Here is an 18545-nt window from a genome sequence, read left to right as displayed (position 1 = left end):
ACTAAATTATTGTTATCAGTTATACTTTCCAGTATGAACTCTTGATATTGTGCTAGTGATACTTCACCAAAGGGCTGTGCATGCATCTGTGTAAAAAAACAAACAACAAAAAAAAAACAAAAACAAAGTAAGATTGAATGTAAGACAAGGTAATCAGTGAAGCATAGCAATTTCACACTTGCATATTTTATAATCTCTGATCACAGAAGGAAAAGTAGTTATGCAGTTGCATATCTAAATAATAGGCTTTCAAAATCTCAAGCCAAATTTGGTGCTATTATGAATTAATGTATGTTCTTTGTTGATGTTTTTTGAAAAGATTATTAATAATTGGAACTTCTTCTGAAGGACTGATGCCTAGAACTAGAAATCTCATTTTCTATCCAGTGCATATATTCCACCTTTCTGCCCATTTCTCTAGTAGAAACTAGAAAATTTCAGATTTAAATATGGAAAAGATCTTCCTTCCTACCATTGACCTATCACATCTGTCCCATTTATACACTGTTGTCAGAGTAGAGGATTTTTTTATTTTATTTTTTTCTGGAACAGCCAATTCATCCTGCTGGTAAAACCTCTATAATACATGGACCAAAGCAAGATGAGGATTATTATGTGTGGATATGGCTCAATATTTCTTCACAACCACTAGTGAAGTTGATTAAACTTCCACTGGGTAAACCCTGCCTAAGCCTATCCTGGGAACTCATTGCCCTCTGAGGCTGCTTCTGTGATGCTGAAATGAGTAGTACTTCCTCCATACTGTTGCCAGGTCAGGAGAGGCACTGGAGTTGTTCACTGCTGAGGGAAATGTATTTAAGGATGAAAATTTTCACCCATAATAAGAGATGAACGGTTGACGGATAAAGGTTTACAAATGAGCAAAGATGATTAAGATTATACTGACATGGTGATACTGTGTCACTGTCATCTACTATCACTGGTGTTAAGAACAGAGAGGGGGCTAGATTAACATTTACTGAGTTGAATTATAAAAAGGAATTTTATTTTTTTTTTATTTTTTTTGCGGTATGCGGGCCTCTCACTGCTGTGGCCTCTCCCGTTGCGGAGCACAGGCTCCGGACGCGCAGGCCTAGCGGCCATGGCTCACGGGCTTAGTTGCTCCGCGGCATGTGGGATCTTCCCGGACCAGGGCACGAACCCGTGACCCCTGCATCGGCAGGCGGATTCTCAACCACTGCGCCACCAGGGAAGCCCAAAAAAGAATTTTAAACGCACATGGAAGTTTCTTTACCACTATATGAGGTCTGTGTTCCTGTAGATACAAAATTATGCTGTCTTTTGAATAAAAAATATCATACAATGATATACATACCCTGATGTATAGTCCGGGTGATATGCTTGGGTGTGTGTCTCCCAGAGTAGCTGAATTTTGATGATGATTTGTTGGTCATACTCTCGTCTTGTCTATCTTGGTCACTTGCATTTATCGCAAAACTGTGATTGGGGGATACATTCTACTTTGTGTGACAGAGAAAGGACTTCAGAAAGAGAAAAGGACCTTGCACTTGCAAGGAAGTTCACTCTGATTAAAGAGGCAAGTACTGGCCTAGAAACAGACTAAAGTTGAGTTACCTACCACATAGAAATGAAAACCATAGCTTTTGCTTCTTTAACACATTTCTCTAACCACCATAGTTGTTGGTCACCTCTTGGGTATATAAAGGCTAGAGTTCTATGAGGTCATTACAATCATATGACGCCTATTGTAGTTACATGTAGTTGCCCTGAACATTTATTGTCATTATGGGGAATCTACTGTCTACTTCTGTATCTCTGCTCTAGATTGGAGACTTCAAAAAATTGATTGTTGTCTCATTCAGACATGACTGTATCTTAGATCTGACTCTGGAAAATCAAATACAAAGGGTTCAAATGTATTTAAAAATATTAAGTTATAAAGGGAGAGACTTCTGTCTAGTAAATCCAAGGACAGCATCACAGGTACTTTTCCAGATATCCATATATGAGATGTTCTGAAGGTAGGTTTCATTTAGACCAGTAGGCAGCCCTTGGGGAGTGGTCCATCATACCCATTCACTTCTAACCAGAACAGCTCTGATACATCTGTTTCTTTTACTTATAAAAGCAAAGAGTGTAACCGGGCTCAGGGGAAGACTTGTTCATAGAAACCTGGCTTCTTCCATTACAACTTGGGAGATCTTCACAATTTACTTAACCTCCCTATTACAAACTTTCTTCATCTGGTGCAAACTGGGCGTAATATTACCAATATCTGGGTGCTGCTGTGAGGTTTAAGTAAATTAACACATATATTTAAATCAGCACCTGCCACATAGTAATATTCAGTACTAGTTATTGCTGTTTTTACTGTTCTTATATTGGATTTCTGCCTCCTAATCCCTTTGAAAAATGGGACAATTTTCTTCCACCAAGAAAGTTTGAAACCTACTAATCTAGACTATTACTATATGAAAATTCTCTTTTCTCCACTCTAAGCATTTTGCCTAGTGTATTGAAATGGGCTCCACAGATCAGAGCAATGAAGCGCTCAGGTCAGTGCTGGGTAAACCCTGATGAATTGTTCTTTGATGAGTTGTCATTTTCTATTCTTAAAAGGGGCATTAAGAATTTATAACAGTGTTCTAGTTGCATTACCATTTGGACAGTGTATTTATGCTAATTTCTACTGCCAATCCTAATTACCAGTGGTTAAATTCATTAAAAAATAATTTTTTTCCAGACTTTTCTGATTCACCTTGCTTCTTAGAATATCTCAATTTCCCTTTGGTTCACTTGCCACAAGTATCAAATGATTTATTCACCAAGCAGTGTAAATCAGAGGTGATTTTTCTTTTTTACCAGTCAGTTACTGAGTGCTTCTGGATGCCTCAGGGGTATCCCAACATTTTCCCATAAAACCTTAGAGGTCATCTAGTCCAACAGGTCACCTATTATAGAGTTATTTTTGTATGCTTAGTGACAGGTGGTTCTCTGTCTGTTATATGGAGGCTAGATTCTTGCCTGGGAATAGCTTATACTGTAGTTGCTGACACATAACATAGAACTAAGAGTAAAGTTACAAAGTTTTCACATTTTTCAATCTGGTAAGTCAAGCACACGAATGTTACTTACTTGTCCAAGTCACAAACTAAATAATAGTAGGGTTGAAAACAGAATTCAGATGCCCAGCTCCTATAATAAAACTTTATCAAGAACACTCCTCTGCTCAGATCCATTTCTTCTTGTGAAAAGTGCTGTGAATAGTGATTCAATATTTAGTTACGTAATAAAACTAAACTTGGTTTAATGAAAAGATTGCTTGTTTTTGTGGTCAGAAGTCATGGATAAGAGACCAGGTTTTGTCACTGAACAGTTGTGTGAACACAGAAACCTCAATCAGCTTCAATTTTCTTCATGTATAAACTCAGGATTATAATGCTTGCCCTGTCCAATTTATAAGCTAGCTAATCAAATGAAATTATTCTTGGGTAACTCTTACTTTGCTCAGACTGTTTTGTAGGAGGCAAGATTTCTAAATTTAGGAATATCTTCTTCCTTAGCTTATCTTCTCCCAACCATGTGGAACTACTTACATCCTGGAGAAGAACAACATTCTTCACCTCACACATCTTGCAAGACCTCAATATAGACTGTTGAAAGAGACAAAATAACCTTATGTAGCAGGTGTGAATCTCCCTCCACAAATTCAGTCTTTCAATAGATGCCTCTGGTAGAAAGTGCTAATATTTCCAAATATTTCTCCAATATTTATTCTCCTTTTCTCTCAGAGATGGAACCCTGCACGTTTTAGTTAATGGATTCTCAGAATAAAGATCATATTTCCTTGACTACAGAATGTGTCCCTGTGACTACGTTCTGGCGAATGGAACATAAACACAAGTGGTGTGTGAAACTTCTGGGAAGGAGTGTCCTTTCCTCTGTTTTCCCTTTCTTGCTGTCTGTTGTATGGATGTCTATACATTTTAACTTAATCATCCCAACAACACTTGAAACATATACTATTAGTATCCTCACTCTGGTGGTAAGGAATCTGAGGCACAGAGGGGTCAGGAACCTTATCCAAAATCATATAATCCTGAGAGAGCCAGGTTTCCCACGTACAAAGTTTGGCTCTTGAGGACATTATGTGTGTAACTGCTGCCTCTCCTCTGAGGGAAACGGAATTATACTGTTTCAACTCTTTTCCTGCTGGGCTGGAGGGAAATGTGACTGTAGCCATCTTTGAGTGTCCCCTCCCCAAGCTTCATATACACTACCAAAGTTTCAGATAGGCCTTGGTGGTCACTCATCATCTTTCTACCATGGGTATAACTGAAACGCCCATTATTCAGGGAGTAAATTTTTTTAAATGTTAGCTAGAACATAGGTGGCTCTACATATTTTCAGCCCAAAAAAAGAGAGAAACCTCGAATACAGTTGTCAGACCCAAAAGAATTAACATTTAAGGAGTGATGAAACTGTACCTATCCTGCTCCCAGTTGCCCTGACATTGAGCCTTTATCTTACAATAATTTTATAATAAAAAAAAAAAAAAACCTTCCTTTTTCTTCTCCATTCAAGAAAATAGTAAGAGCTCCTGCTCCTTTGTCTAGAGAAGTTTGTGGGAGGACTTTATGGGTTCTGTTTTCAAAGCTGAAGTCCATTGGGATTTGAGGTGAGAGAAACTTCTTCCAAGTTAAAGGAGATTGTTAGAGACTGTTGAAGAGTAGAGTTGGATCAGTGAACAAAACTAGAGGTTGGATCCAAAACTAGAGGTTGATCACTGTTGGATCAGTGAACGAAGCTAGAGGTTTATATTGTTTTACAATTTCATTTTGGGGGGAAGCTCAGGTCTGATAGTTTCATGCTGCAAATAATATATAAAATGATGAGGGAAATACTTTTTTAAATATAAAAGGACTAAATTTATCTTTGAAGTCTAAAAGCTGTTGGGCAAAGAACATAGGTGATATTCAGTGATAATCAACCAAGCAACTGAGAATTCACATGGTCCTGCCTCAACTTCCCATCCACCTGCACTGAAAACCCAGTTGTACTTCCTCACCGGTCAGCTGGGCTGGGGACAGTAGTAGTCTGTTGTATGGATACTCTTTCTGTCCCTTACTGTTGGCCTGAAGATTTGGACTGCTTGGAGAATGAAAGAAAGTGGAACCAGAGAAGTACCTCTCCTGCCAACATGCCTTACTCTTTCAATTAGATGGCCCTGCCTTCCCCATGCCATTCTTGGATTATGGGGCTCTGGTCAATCCAGAAGACCCATGTAGCATCCAGTTTCCTTGAAGTTTTTTGTGACCATGGATTATAGTACCATTCCCAGTCCAAAGGCTCATAATTCAGCCTGGGGCCATCTTTTTCTTTTCAAACCTCATTCCTCCCACAGTGCTAAGCTTATGAAAAGAAAGAACAGATTGCCCTGCCATGAACTTCTCCTGAAGCAACCAAACGTGGAACCTTTAAAAGCAAAGGAAGGGAAAGGGAATGTAAGGCAAACCATAAATTATATCCTGAAATTATCCTGCTCTACACATATCACGCATACACATATTTTATCTGAAGACTAAGAAGAAACAACTGAGAATCCAGCAAAACAGTCAGTCTTCCAAATGTTCATTTGCCTCATGACCATTGAAGGCTTGGCTGGTGAGTCTGTCCTCAGTTGCCCATCAGAAGCCTTTGCCATGGGGGTCACTTCCTGTCTGTCAGCATTCATAGTCTCAGCTTCTCCTTCTTGCCAAGAAATCTTCATTGTTCTTCTGGGATCCCTGAGCTTAGCCCACCTTCATTGTATTCTTTGTTGCCTGAATTCCAGGAGGCCCACTGCTGGCAAATAACTCACCTTTCTCATCTCGGGCCAGGGTACAGAGATGTCCTTAAGTTGTTTTCCTCAGGCATTACTATTTCTCTTTCTTTCCTCTCTATGATGTCTGGCATCACTTGCCAACCTGCATTCCAAAATTCCCTGACATAAAACTCAACTCACAAAGCATTTTATGAAGCATGTAGTGCTCTATAAGTGAGCAGTTTTTTTTTTCCTGTATTAAAACAATTATATTCACTACAATTTTATTTTCTTAAATAGTTGTACTCAAGAAAATCAGTTTTAAATGGAGGAGGATAAAACAAGCAAATGATTTTGGATCTTTTCAAAACCTTTAGAAATTGATGTCCCTTGTTCTTTTTCTATTTTTTATGTTGGAGCTACCTGTAACAAATAGGGTCCAGGGTATGTTGTGTGAATGGATTCTTGGCTCTAGTCCCATCAAAAGACTCAGAAAAGTCTTTCCATCAGGTATTCCAGAAAACTGCCACAACTCGCCTTCCAACTGACAGTTGCCAACTGGTTGTCCAACTGGCACCAGCTCATACGAGATTGAGCGTGAAATGCTTAAACACTAATAACTTCTGAGCTGTTGAAACAATGTGTCTGTACTGTGGGGACACCTGCTTTTAGCTGTAATTCCAATCACCAATTTATATTTTCCTCCGAAAAGAATGAGCAGGATCAAATCCTCCCATTATCACAAGGTAACTGGAAAATGCAGAGCAGACTCAAGTGGCCAAGCTGTGTGGCAGAGGTGGATCATGCAGATGTAAGAATACCCTCATGGGGCAATGAGGATGGCAGGAATCTTAGGAACTGTCATGTACGTGACATTTCCTAACAGAGAGCCTGACATAGTAGATGCTCAAAATATCTTAGCTGAATATGAAAATGAAGGATATTAGAGGGAGTGCATGTACTCTGGTTGACAGTTATAAGACTCAGACCTTGAGGTGAATTCTAAGTAATTATTGATTAGAGATTGAGATTTCCCATTAGTGATAATCTGGATTTTGGTGTCTGATTATCCCTACCCCTTAAAACTCCTTAAGGTAAAGTCCAAGTCCTATTGCCCTTAAGGTAAAGTCCAAACTCCTCAGTAAGCCATGTGTCGTGATTTTGGTCCTGTCTTTCTTTTCAGGTTTATTTTGAGATGTACTATCCATTTCTCAACCATCCCCACATAAATTCTGTACATTAGCCATATCCAACAACTTGCTTCTTGAAATAGATACATTATACGACATCCGTATGGTGGAATACTACTCTGCAACAAAAAAGAATATTACTGTTGCACACAGCTCAAAAATTTTATGTTGTGACCCAGACACAAGAATACATATTGATAATTCCATTAATAAGAAATTCAAGAACAGGTGAAACCAATCCATGGTGATAAAAATTAGAACAGATATTGACTGTGGTTGTGTTCTGCCTGTTGATCTGGTCAGATCATTGCTTTTTACTGGGGTGGGCCCCTTGGCTTATTGGGCTTGCTGCCCACCCTGTGGTTTTGTTTGCGCTGTCTTTCCTGGTCAGATATCTTCACCAAGGGCAATCACAGCATTTCCTATGTCTCCTGTCTATTGAGGCCGGTAAAATATGGAGAGCCTGGGAGTTCTCCATATATAATTTTGCCTATAATAAAAACATATGTCCATGGCTTTTATAATAAGGTATTGGAATTTTCCTCTTGAGTTGTATCCTGTTTACAGAGTAAACATGTTTACTTCCTAGATACTAACCTGGAATTGTGCCTCTGTTACTTCTTTTCGGATAAACTTTTCCTTGACCACTGAAGGTCATGAAACTTTGATACTGTGCTCAGATATGGTAGTTGACAGTCCTGACCAGCCTCAGTATAGGAAAAATCTCTTTCCTAGGGACTAATGTCTCATCATTCTTATTGTCATCAGACAAGAATAGTCAAATTTCCAGGGGTAATGTTGGAAAGCTACATCATCACTATCTATCCTTTCTTAAGTCAGTTGGAGGGATGAGTGTGTTCAGGATGGACTTTCCTAGTATCAGCTCAGAATACTTGCTGTAAAGAAGCAACGATAAAAATAAGAATATTATACCCTACATCTGACAAAAATTGAGGTTTGCCATTTAATTAACACATGTATGTTGTCAGCACTATTGTTAAATCATCAAGATTATGCTAAGTTTTTAAGTCAGAAATAGAATGAAGAGAGGGAACACGTTTTTCTTTCTTTCTTTTTTCTTTTTGGCCACGCCACTCAACTTGTGGGATTTCAGTTCCCTGACCAGGGATCAAACCTGGGCTCTCAGCAGTGAGAGCTCAGAGTCCTAACCACTGGGCCGCCAGGGGATTCTCGTGAACACATTTTTCTTGAGGTTAATAACTGACCCTAGTGATCTGGCACAGAGCTTTTAAAGATAAAGGGAGCAACGATATAGAAAGGAAAATAATGTGCAAAAAGGTTAGAGAATGGAAGTTACAGAGAATTACTGTGTAATGGGTAGGGGAAACAGAAAGCAAGGGGTCACATGACATGTTGACTAGATGAAAGAAAGGCAGCTCTTGGGAAGAAGACATAGTATTAGTTCACTAGGAGGAGAGGCGCATAAGGAGGAGCCTTGGACACGAACAAGAGAAAGAAGGCAAGAGGAAGCTGGCTGTCTCCATATACTGGAGACGTACATATACAGGAGTCTGGAAAGGAGGGAGGTGGACTATGTGAAATGATTGAATCCATTCCTTTAAGGTAAGCCTTCAAATGCCTCTGTAATAATTAACAGGACACTTCAGACGAACTGCATACTTGAACCTGCAGCACAGCAAGGAATAGGCCTCCTTAAGGTACCTTTATGGAAGAAGAGCTTCTTGCCTGGCCTGTCCATCGCCTGAGCCAGCATCGCAGCTGCTCCAGACACTTGGATCACAAGGTACAAATATCTACTTAGGTATTCTTATGTTGTTCTATGAAAACAACATTAAATATAACTAGGGGAGGAGCTGAACCCACCTAGATGACCTGTATTTAATTAATATAAAACTACTTAATAAACTTAAACATTATATTTCATATGTACATGTGGAAAACTCCACTATGATGCATAGTATTGCTCCAGTATTAATGGCAGCTAAAGAATTGGATGCTAAGGGAATGTTCTCTTCTGGATCTATTCTGGGCCTTCTTTCTTTGAAATCTTAGTGTATGCGATGATCCTCTTCTGTGTTCCACAAGGTTCTTCATAATGTGTTTTCTTTGCTCGAATCAGGATTGCTTGACTGATGGCTGAAAATTCTCAGTGGTTTTATTTGCAATTTGTAAAACTCACACTTTGAGTGCAGGTTTTGTTACCAGCTCCTTCTGTTCTTAATTTGCTGCTTTACATGTTTAACTGAGGGACCTCTTAAAAATAGCAACAATCATTGGAAACACTAATCTATTCTATGCACTTTATATATGTGTGAACAATTTAACCTTCACAAAAACTCCATGAGGTAGGGGCTAGTGCTATCTCTATTGTATTGTTGGGAGACGTGGGCACAGAGATGGGGAGTAATTTGTTCAAGGTCTTTGTACTGGTAATTGGCAGAGGGGTTTGAGCTTGGGCAGCATGAATCCAGAACTGGTGCCCTTAACTATTACCATTTACTGTCTCTCAAAAAGCTTCCTTCTTCTTCCTATGCAACTTGGCTATTAGCATTATCTGGAATGGTTTCTCTGTCTTCTATCTAGCAATCAGAAGAATTATATAGATCATTCTCTATTTTGATGGAAGGCTTAACCTCCAGTCAGACCGATACATGATAAAGTTAACTGTACTGTGCAGAAGTCTATTTTTTTCCCTTTTTCATGTTATCAAATGTTTCCATAACGTGGATTAAGTTTGGTATTTAATAAATATATTTTTATTCCCATCTATATATGCCAGCATTTAATCATCAATATTTTTTGCTTTAATTTATTGGTAATCCAAAAGAGCAGGCCAGGATATAGCTAAAATTTGGTGTAGAATATTAGGGTGGAGGATGAATAGTTGGAGTGGGCACATCTGGATGTGCTTTCTGAGCAGCTAGGAGAGCGAAGATGATGGTACCTTGATGTAGATGTTTGAAGTGGGAGAGAGAGTTCATAAATGGGTAGGGAGTAAAGTGAAGCTAAGCCTGGCCCCTGTCTCGTGAGGAATAAAGGTATAATACGAGGGAAGGGCTAGTGAAGTAAATTTTGAGTCTGACCTTGAAAGAACTAATAGATTTGGACTGATTGCATGATATAGGGTGGGTGAGAGTATGAGCAAGGTTTGGAGGTAAAAATGACCAAGAAGCAGGAAATCTGCATCAGTTCCCTTCATTTTTCACCAGATGAAGCAATCTCTATTCTGGTTATTGCTTTTTGGCTTCTTAGATAATTTTAACTTATTTTTAGAAATATTATCACAGCTTTATCTTTATTGTGACCAGATGTGAGCAGATTCAAAGCAATTGGAATTGTTTGGAAATAGTAGAGTTTGTGTAAAGCAGACACAGCAGTCAGAGATGGACTGCTTTAGATCATAAGCAAAAGCCAAAGCACTTCTTGCACAAATGACAAAAAGAAGAAACAAATAAAAATCCCTATAAAAATAGATGTAATTTATGTATCATTTAGCTTATTAGATTGCTAATAAGCTAAATACAGTATCATTTAGCTTATTAGATTGCTTCAAATGCCTATTTTCTATAAAATTATGAACTTGTAAGCTAATGCTATTTATTTTTAGTCATTAGTTCACCCTTCTCTATGAGAGGTAAGAGCCTCATAAAGCATTAGAGTTACAAGGACCTAAGAGGTAATTGAATTCAAGCCTTGCATTTGCAAATGACAAAGCGGAGACTTAAAGAAATAGAATGATCTTCCCAAGGTCATGTAATTAGTTAGCATTGAAGCTGAAGCTAGAATTCTGATCTCCTGACACTTAGGTCATGAAGTGCTTGTTTTCCTAATATTCTCCAAGGTGGCCTTTATGGCAACACTTGGAAGTCAACCCCTTAAGTGTCTGGTACTAATTATATAATACATTACACACAAACAGAATGTTGCATTATAAATCATAAGAAGACCTTATTAAACTAAATAAAATATAAACAGAATTGAATTTTTGTTATATGACACACTAGGGAGATTGACATTAGAGGCAAGAATAAAGAATTATAGGATTATTTTAGTGAGACTTGAGTTTAAATTAAAAAAAAAGGAACTTGATATCGTAGTAAGCCATGGTAGATTCTTCATACGGGAGTAATGTGATCAATGTGGTGTTCCAGGAAGATTATTCTGTCAGTTATATGGATATTGGCAAAAAGTCAGATTGAAACCAGTGATAGCAGAGGCTTCTGAGGTGATCCAGAACTGACATGAATGTGTACCTTTCAGTGACAGTGGCAGCTCTCACCACTCTTCATTTAGTATCTGCATCCTTTCAGGCTGCTATAACATGATACCATAGACTGAGTGGCTTAGAAAGTAAACATTTATTTCTCACAGTTCTGGAGGCTAGGAAGTCCAAGATTAAGGCATTAGCAGATTCTGTGTCTGCTGAGAGCCCGCTTCCTAGTTCATAAACCGTCATCTTCTCACTGTCTTCACATGGCAGAAAGGGAAAGGGAGCTCTCTGGGGTCTCTCTTATAAGGACACTAATCCCCGTCATGAGGGCTCTGACCTCATAACCTCATCATCTCCCAAAGGCTCCACCTCCAAATACCATCACATGGGAGGTTAGGTTTCAACATAAGAATTTTGAAGGGACACAAACATTGTCTATGGCAATTAGTGACTGAATAACATCAGTAATGAGGAAAGACAAAAAGTTATTTATCATGGTTGCTAACCAAGACTTTGAAATCGATGGAAATTTTAAAAATGCAGCTACCCAAGCCTCAAACTTTGTGATTCTGATTTTGTCCTCAAACTTTGGATCCTTGCTCTATAGGTGATAGTGTATATGAGAGGATAAATGAGAGTGTTTTAGGGGGGCAGTAGACAAAACTGACTCTTTAAAAAACAGATATAGAGATTCTTACATTTATAAAAGCACGTTTATTCTTCTTCCTTGAAAAGTTGTTTAATTAGTTAAATAAGTAAAGACCACTACTAATTAATGATGAGGGTATGTATTCCCTATAGATAACTAAGGTTAGACTCAACCCCCCCCCCCGACTTCCTAATATATAAGCATTTAGAAATAAGTAAATGTTACAGATGCAAGAATTATTCACTTTCAAGTATGCTTGTATTTTTATTTTACCTTTTTTTCTTCACCTCATTTTTCATTCTCTTTCCCAAGTCCTTTTGTACTGTCTAGTTTCTCTTTTAATACATACCACTCTGTCCTTACTCAGGCTCCTCTCCACAGATGGAGTCCTTTGGGAGGAAGGATGGAAAGGGAAATTAATGGTGCCAAACCTCCTACCTGAGTGAGAAGACAAAGTAATCACGATTGTTTGTCTTTAGAGAAACACTGTGGTAGGATTTATTTGAAAGCACAGAATCCTGCCTCTATCTGCCTTGTTCTCCTGCTCTACTTCAGATATTCTGATCTGAAAGTCCTGCTATACAAATTGAAAAATTCATTTAGATTTTTTAGATTAAAAAAAAAATCTTCAATCTTTTAAAGAGTGCCACTCACTGTTTTGCATTCCAATGTGGTATGTATCTTAGCCTCGACCCTGTAAACTCCAAAAGTACAGGCTGAAGATTCACAAATTCATGTCTCCATTTTGGACTCCTGTGAACTCTACATTTGTATAGCCAACTGCCTACTCAGTATCACCACTTGCATGTGTAGCAGGCATCTCATTTTTGATGTATTCATAACTGAGCTTATCGTTTTTCTCTCCAAACCTGTCTCCCCCACCCAGCCTTTTCCATTTTAATTACTCACAACTCCATTCTTATGGTTTCTTGGGAAAAACAACAACAACAACAACAACAACAAAAACAAGACCCTTGGAGTCATTCTCAACTGGTTTCTTTCACTCAATTCTCACATCAAATTTTGTCAGCGAATCCCATTCACTGTGTCTTCAAAATATATCTTGGCTTCCAACTATGATGGACTGGATTGGAGCTAACCAATCCTCTCCCTGAGAGCAACTAGAAAATCTGGATGAAATACAGAAAAACATCTGCTTGAAGGCTTTGTATGGTTTCCAAGGCAGCCCGGATTTGAAGAGTCATAATCCTAGAATGAAGAGAATGGCAGAGAAGTAATATTTACCTTCTAAGCCACGTTTGCCCATGAGGCAGTGCTGGCCTGGAATTAGAGAAGCTGAGCAGAGAGCAGTTATCAGAAATCTGGTGGTGCTGGGTACTCCATAAAAACTGGAGTACAAGGTCTGCCAGGTGAATGGGCCCAGACTCTCAGCTGAAAGCTGTAAACGACAACATGCAAGAAATAAGAGGAAACCAGAAATAGATCAGCTTGAGGAAGATTGAAAGCTTTATCCCAATCAGCTTAAGCTCTGATTGGGTCAATGTTTCTGCTCCTATTCAAAACTGCCTTCTAGAAACTTGAGAAAAGCCCTTTGGAGGAAGAATCACCCTTTCAGTCCCTCTACAATTTTTCTGTCCAATGTCCTGATTTATTACTAGACAGGACCTTGGGAAAGAGTAGAGAATAAAAATACTCACAGATGATTCAGATATTGGAATTTAAAATAACTCTAAAAATTATGTTCAAGAAAAATTGATGACAAAATGGGGAGTTTCACTGGAAAGCTGACATCTATAATAAAGAATAAGTGGAAATTCAGGAACTGAAAATCATCCTTTCCTGATGGTGATAATTTTTTAAATGTCTTCTCTATTTTTCTTGATAAATCAGAAGTTTTTCAATTTTATTGGTTATCTCAAAGAACAAATTTTAGGTTTTATTCGTTCTTTCTAGAGAAATGGATTCATTTCCACTGGGCAGCTATAGATAATCTAGTAAACCACTCTAGGATTCAGTTTTCACATCTTGAAAATGCAGGTTTTAGCTTAAATGAATATTTATTGAACTTGAATAAATTGAACTTCAGTAAAATGTTGATTTTTGAGTTGTGAAGAGAACACTTATGTGGAGATGTGCCATACACAGATGGAACTTCAAAGCTGAGCTTAGGAGAGAAGTCCAAGCTAGACAATGGTCATCAGCCAAGAGGGGGCAGTTGTAGCTAAGAGGGTGCATAGGATCACCAAAAAAGAAAGGGAGGAGACAGAAGAGGGAACACGAAAGGGATAGGAATGCAGATCCCCGAACCTGTGCATTTTGAATCGGCTTTCTTTATCAATTCCAGAGCTTGCTCACCAGACAAGCTACTAACAAGACAAAACAAACAGCCCCCTCCCCCTGAAAAACAAAACAACTTATGTTTTACCAAACAATTTTCTCCTTTTAAAAATCTTTTCCAACAGAAGATATATGTAGATGTATGAATGTATGTATGAATGAATGACATACTTCAAAAATGTGGGGTTCTTGAAGGATGTTAAAGAAAAAAAGAATGGTTTCTAAAGATACAGTGAAAAGCTAGGATTATGCAGTCTGATTCTCTGGGATCAATTAATATAAAAACAAGGTACTGGAATGGCCTGAATTGTAGATGACTGTAATGGTAGATGACTCTAGATGACCCTGGTGGTGACACCAGGGCATTGGAAGATTTACATGGAGCTGTGATTTTAAAGCAGGTGTTGGGTTCCTTGGAAAATAAATCAAAACATCTATGAAAGGTATATATTACAACTGTAATATTTTCAGGTCTTCTGTTTTAGTCATTCACATCTACGTCTTGCCTAAGATTGAGTGCTTTTAATTTCTTGAGCATATCGACCATAAATACTATGTGAACCTGATGACATGTTAGTCAATGGCCTGTAATTTCAAATTGAAAACTGGACTGACCTGGCATGCTGTGTAAGAAATTTTCATCTCCCTGGTATTATCAAAATCCTGACATGCTTTTAATAAATTGTTAAAATTAACTATGACACTTGCTTTAGTATACACATTGCCTTATAATTTACAATATATTTGCCATGCTGAAAGATTGATTTTAGATAGGTCTAGCCTGTCTGACTGGGGAAAAAACTGTCATTCTGTTTTATGGAATAAAACAAGATTCCTAAAGACACATTCAGTTAAAATGAAGCCAAAACTGCAGTGTCTGAGAATGATAATGCCTTGTGTTATCTGGATTTATTGATCAAAGTAAAATCAGTGTTGCATTTCAGATCTGCCTGCAGCAGCGTGCTCTTTTCAACAGCCCCAGTTTTTTGAAAAGCTTCCCACTGTACTTCCTGTGACCCCTACCTACCTCTTTTGTGCATTAAAAAATATTGCAGAATTGCATGCTAACTGGAAGATTATTGAGTTGCTTTCTATAGAGTTAAGATAGAAAGTGAGCCAATGAATTAAAAACTCGTAGGTAGAGGAGCTTTTGAAAGGTGCTTTCTTAGCACCTGAAATTACAAGAATTTTCTATTGAACTCAACTGGTTAGATTTGAATGAAACCTAATCTTACATCAAAAACTATAGCTTGAGAGACTGTGGAAAAATACTCTCTCATATAGACTCTTAAAACGTTTTCTTTTGTGAGGAATTATGTACATAGGTTATTGATTTTAAACTCAACCAGATAAGAAAGAACAATCTATTGCTGCAAACTACCCCAAAACTTAACGGCTAAAACAAAAGCTATTTTACTTCATCTCAAACCTGTATGGGTCTAGAATTCAGGCAGAGTTTGGCTGGGTGCTTTTTCTGCTGCTCATGATGTTGTTGGAGATAACTTAGTGGTACTCAGCTGGCAGATGAACTGGCCTGCAAGTTCCCAGATGTCTTCTCTTGGCATCCTGGTATGGATGGTTGGAAAACTGGACTCCCTGGGTCTCCACCTTCTAATGGGAGTAGCTGCAAAGAGTTTGCAACAGTCTTTAATACAGCAAGCACTGTGTCAGTTTGGGTCCTTTAAGAAGCCAAGATGGGATTAGGTATGCAAGAGATTTATTGCGAGGAAGCATCTGTGAAGTAAGGTACCTCCATGGCCACCATATTTACCTAGGTTAGCAATGCATAAATAAAACTGGGAAGATGAAGTATGGTTAATAAGATGAGTAATGAGGTTTATATGAATAAGTAAACACCAATATCTGATTCATTTCATAAAGAGTGAATGATCAGAGAAGAACCATTGTCTACTCCTTTCAGTGGCTGATTGGTCTGGGCAGGGGCTGGGTGTTGGCTAGGGGCTCTGTTGGGATGCTTAGGGAATAGTGTGGTCAGTCTTCTATGGAAATGTAAGAAAAATAATACTGAATGTGAGCCTGAATATCATGCTATGAGTCATTATGCAAAATCACTAGGTCCAGAACAATTCTATTTGACTTACAAATTATTTATGCCCAGAAGAAACATGGAAATAAAGTTTCTGGGAGCTGGAATGTTAATTTTCTGCTTTGGCTCTTCAGCTGGAACTGTCCAAATGACTTACAGGATTGAAGTTTCTTTTACATTTCTTCTTGAACTTCAATGAAAGGAGGTTGGCAGTGATTAAAATGGATTATCCTCTGATGTCACAAGTAGTGACAGACCCTCCTGCCTAAGGTCACACTGTGGAGAGATTGGGAATATTTCTTTGGTCCTTGTCCTGGAATGGAAAGTGGTTTCTGTCAGTTCTTGAGAGCAGGAGTTAGGTTTTGATGTGTGTGATGATCATCTGGGCAGCTTATTGTTAAAACAGATGTCAGAGCTGTAGCCCTGGAGATTCTGGCTCAGTACGTCTGGGGTAGGGCCCAAGGCTTCCCTGTGTATTTTTAAGAAGCTTCAGTGGTAAGTTTGGTGCACACTAAAGTTAGAGAACAATTGCTGTTAAACCTAGGTAAGAGAAAGGAAGCAGTTGTCAGGTTAATACCCAATATCTGGTTAATCCACAATTCCATTATTATATACTAACTATGAGCATATATATTTTCAAGCTGTTCCTTTCAATAAATACCTCATGAACATTTACTTTGTATTGGGATTTATTCTAGGAGATGGGGACACACAAAAAGGATAAGACACCATCATTTCCTCAGACAGCTCAGTTTGGTGGACAAAATAGGTAATATACATTACAGTGACAAATGTGTTATAAATAGAAAAATATCTGTACAGTGAAGGTACATAGAAGGAAATGATATATTCTGGGGCCATAAATGAAGGCTTTACTGAGGAAGTGATATACAAACTGGATTTTGAAGAATGTATTGGTATGTGCTAAATGGATGAGGGCAGAAAAAATAGTCTAGAAAGAAGTACTAGTTTATACACAGGCACAAGTTATACTACTTAAGTAACTGCAAGTAGTTTAAGTGGAACATAAGATATAAGGGAAAGAAATGTAAGGGATGAGTCTGGAGAGGTAGGTAGGAAACATTATAAAAGGTCTTATATTCCATACTAAATATCTTAGTTTTTTAAAAATCCATTTTATCAGTAGTATTTTTAAGCTTTTCTGGGTCATGGATTTTTTTTTCTAGGATAGTCTACCAGAAAATTTCACATACTTAGTCATTCAAAAAGTTTTGCATCTGATTTCAAGGGAGTCATAGTCAAAAGAATCACTGCTGTAGACCGTTCGTAAAGAGAGTTACATGGTCAGGTCTGTGCTTTAGAATAATTGCTCTAGTTCGAGTGGGTTGGGAAAAGCCAGCCTAGAGGCAGGGAGATGAGTTAGGAGGTAGTGGCACTAGAAATGAGATGGAGAGTCAAGATTATCAGAATTAGGGATTGTTGTTTATAAAGGAAAAGAAGGAGTGGAAGACCTCTCCCAGGTTTCTGACTAGACTTTTGATTACATAGAAGTGTTCTCAAATGCAATAGGAATATGAAAAGTGCAGATAATGACTGGTTTTGTACATGTTAAGTTAGATATGAGAGCAGATGTTTCAGAAACAGTTGTATCCATGTGTCTGTTGCACATAGGAGAGATCAGTGTAACAGATATAGTTGTCCAACTAAATCTTCTCCATGTCCCTTCTTCCTTACTGGTAGAGCTCTGACTTTGTGCCTTCATCCTTCTCTGTGCAGCCATGTGCTCTGGGAAGGAGAGACTAACCTCATCCTCAGCAAAGGTTTCTGAGAAGCCTCTCAGCTTGAATCGTCTCTTCTGGTCACAGTGATATCATTTCCCTTGCCAGTGATTTGCTTAGGAAGTGGCTGGTGATTCATTTCTGGTCAATGAGAAATATAAGGGTGTCTCCTGGGCCCTGCTGGGAGAGTTCCTTAATGCTTATAAGGCAATATGTGTGAGAATATGAAGGGTGGAGCAGGTGCCACCATTTTGAATCCATGTAGTGAGCTAGCCAAGGTGCTGAGGATAGCTTTTCTGCTATTTGTAACCAAAATTATCCTAAATTTGGGATTTGGAACCTCTCTCCTTCTCTCTTTCTCATCTATCTAACATCTATCATGGTAAAAAAAACATTTTTAAGTGTACAGTTTAGCGATGTTAAGTATATTCACAATGTTGTGAAAGATCTCACAACAGAACTTGCCGTCTTGCAAATCTGAGACTTTATACTCATTAAATAATTACTCTTTCTTCCTCCTTCCCCTGGCCCCTGGCATCCACTGTGGATTGTTTTAAAATAAGTTGTAAGAGAGAACAAAACCCTGCCCAGGAGAATATAATACTATAGGAATAATGGTATTTTGGAAGGAGGCAGAGAAAGAGA

The 18545-nt window shown here is 38.3% G+C and overlaps 1 protein-coding gene across 1 annotated transcript in view; it reads left to right on the top strand.

Moving 5' to 3' along the window:
• The window catches only part of DNAJB9 (DnaJ heat shock protein family (Hsp40) member B9), a 700535-nt gene that overhangs the window by 194930 nt on the left and 487060 nt on the right, over positions 1-18545 (top strand). The window contains exon 8 of the transcript XR_010842140.1: positions 8594-8740. The gene's annotated coding sequence lies outside the window, so the exon portion shown is untranslated. The remainder of the gene's footprint in view (positions 1-8593; positions 8741-18545) is intronic.

This window comes from Kogia breviceps, chromosome 9, assembly GCF_026419965.1.
Source record: "Kogia breviceps isolate mKogBre1 chromosome 9, mKogBre1 haplotype 1, whole genome shotgun sequence".
In the NCBI taxonomy this organism is placed as follows: domain Eukaryota; kingdom Metazoa; phylum Chordata; class Mammalia; order Artiodactyla; family Physeteridae; genus Kogia; species Kogia breviceps.
This window is presented reverse-complemented; position numbering and strand designations above follow the sequence as displayed.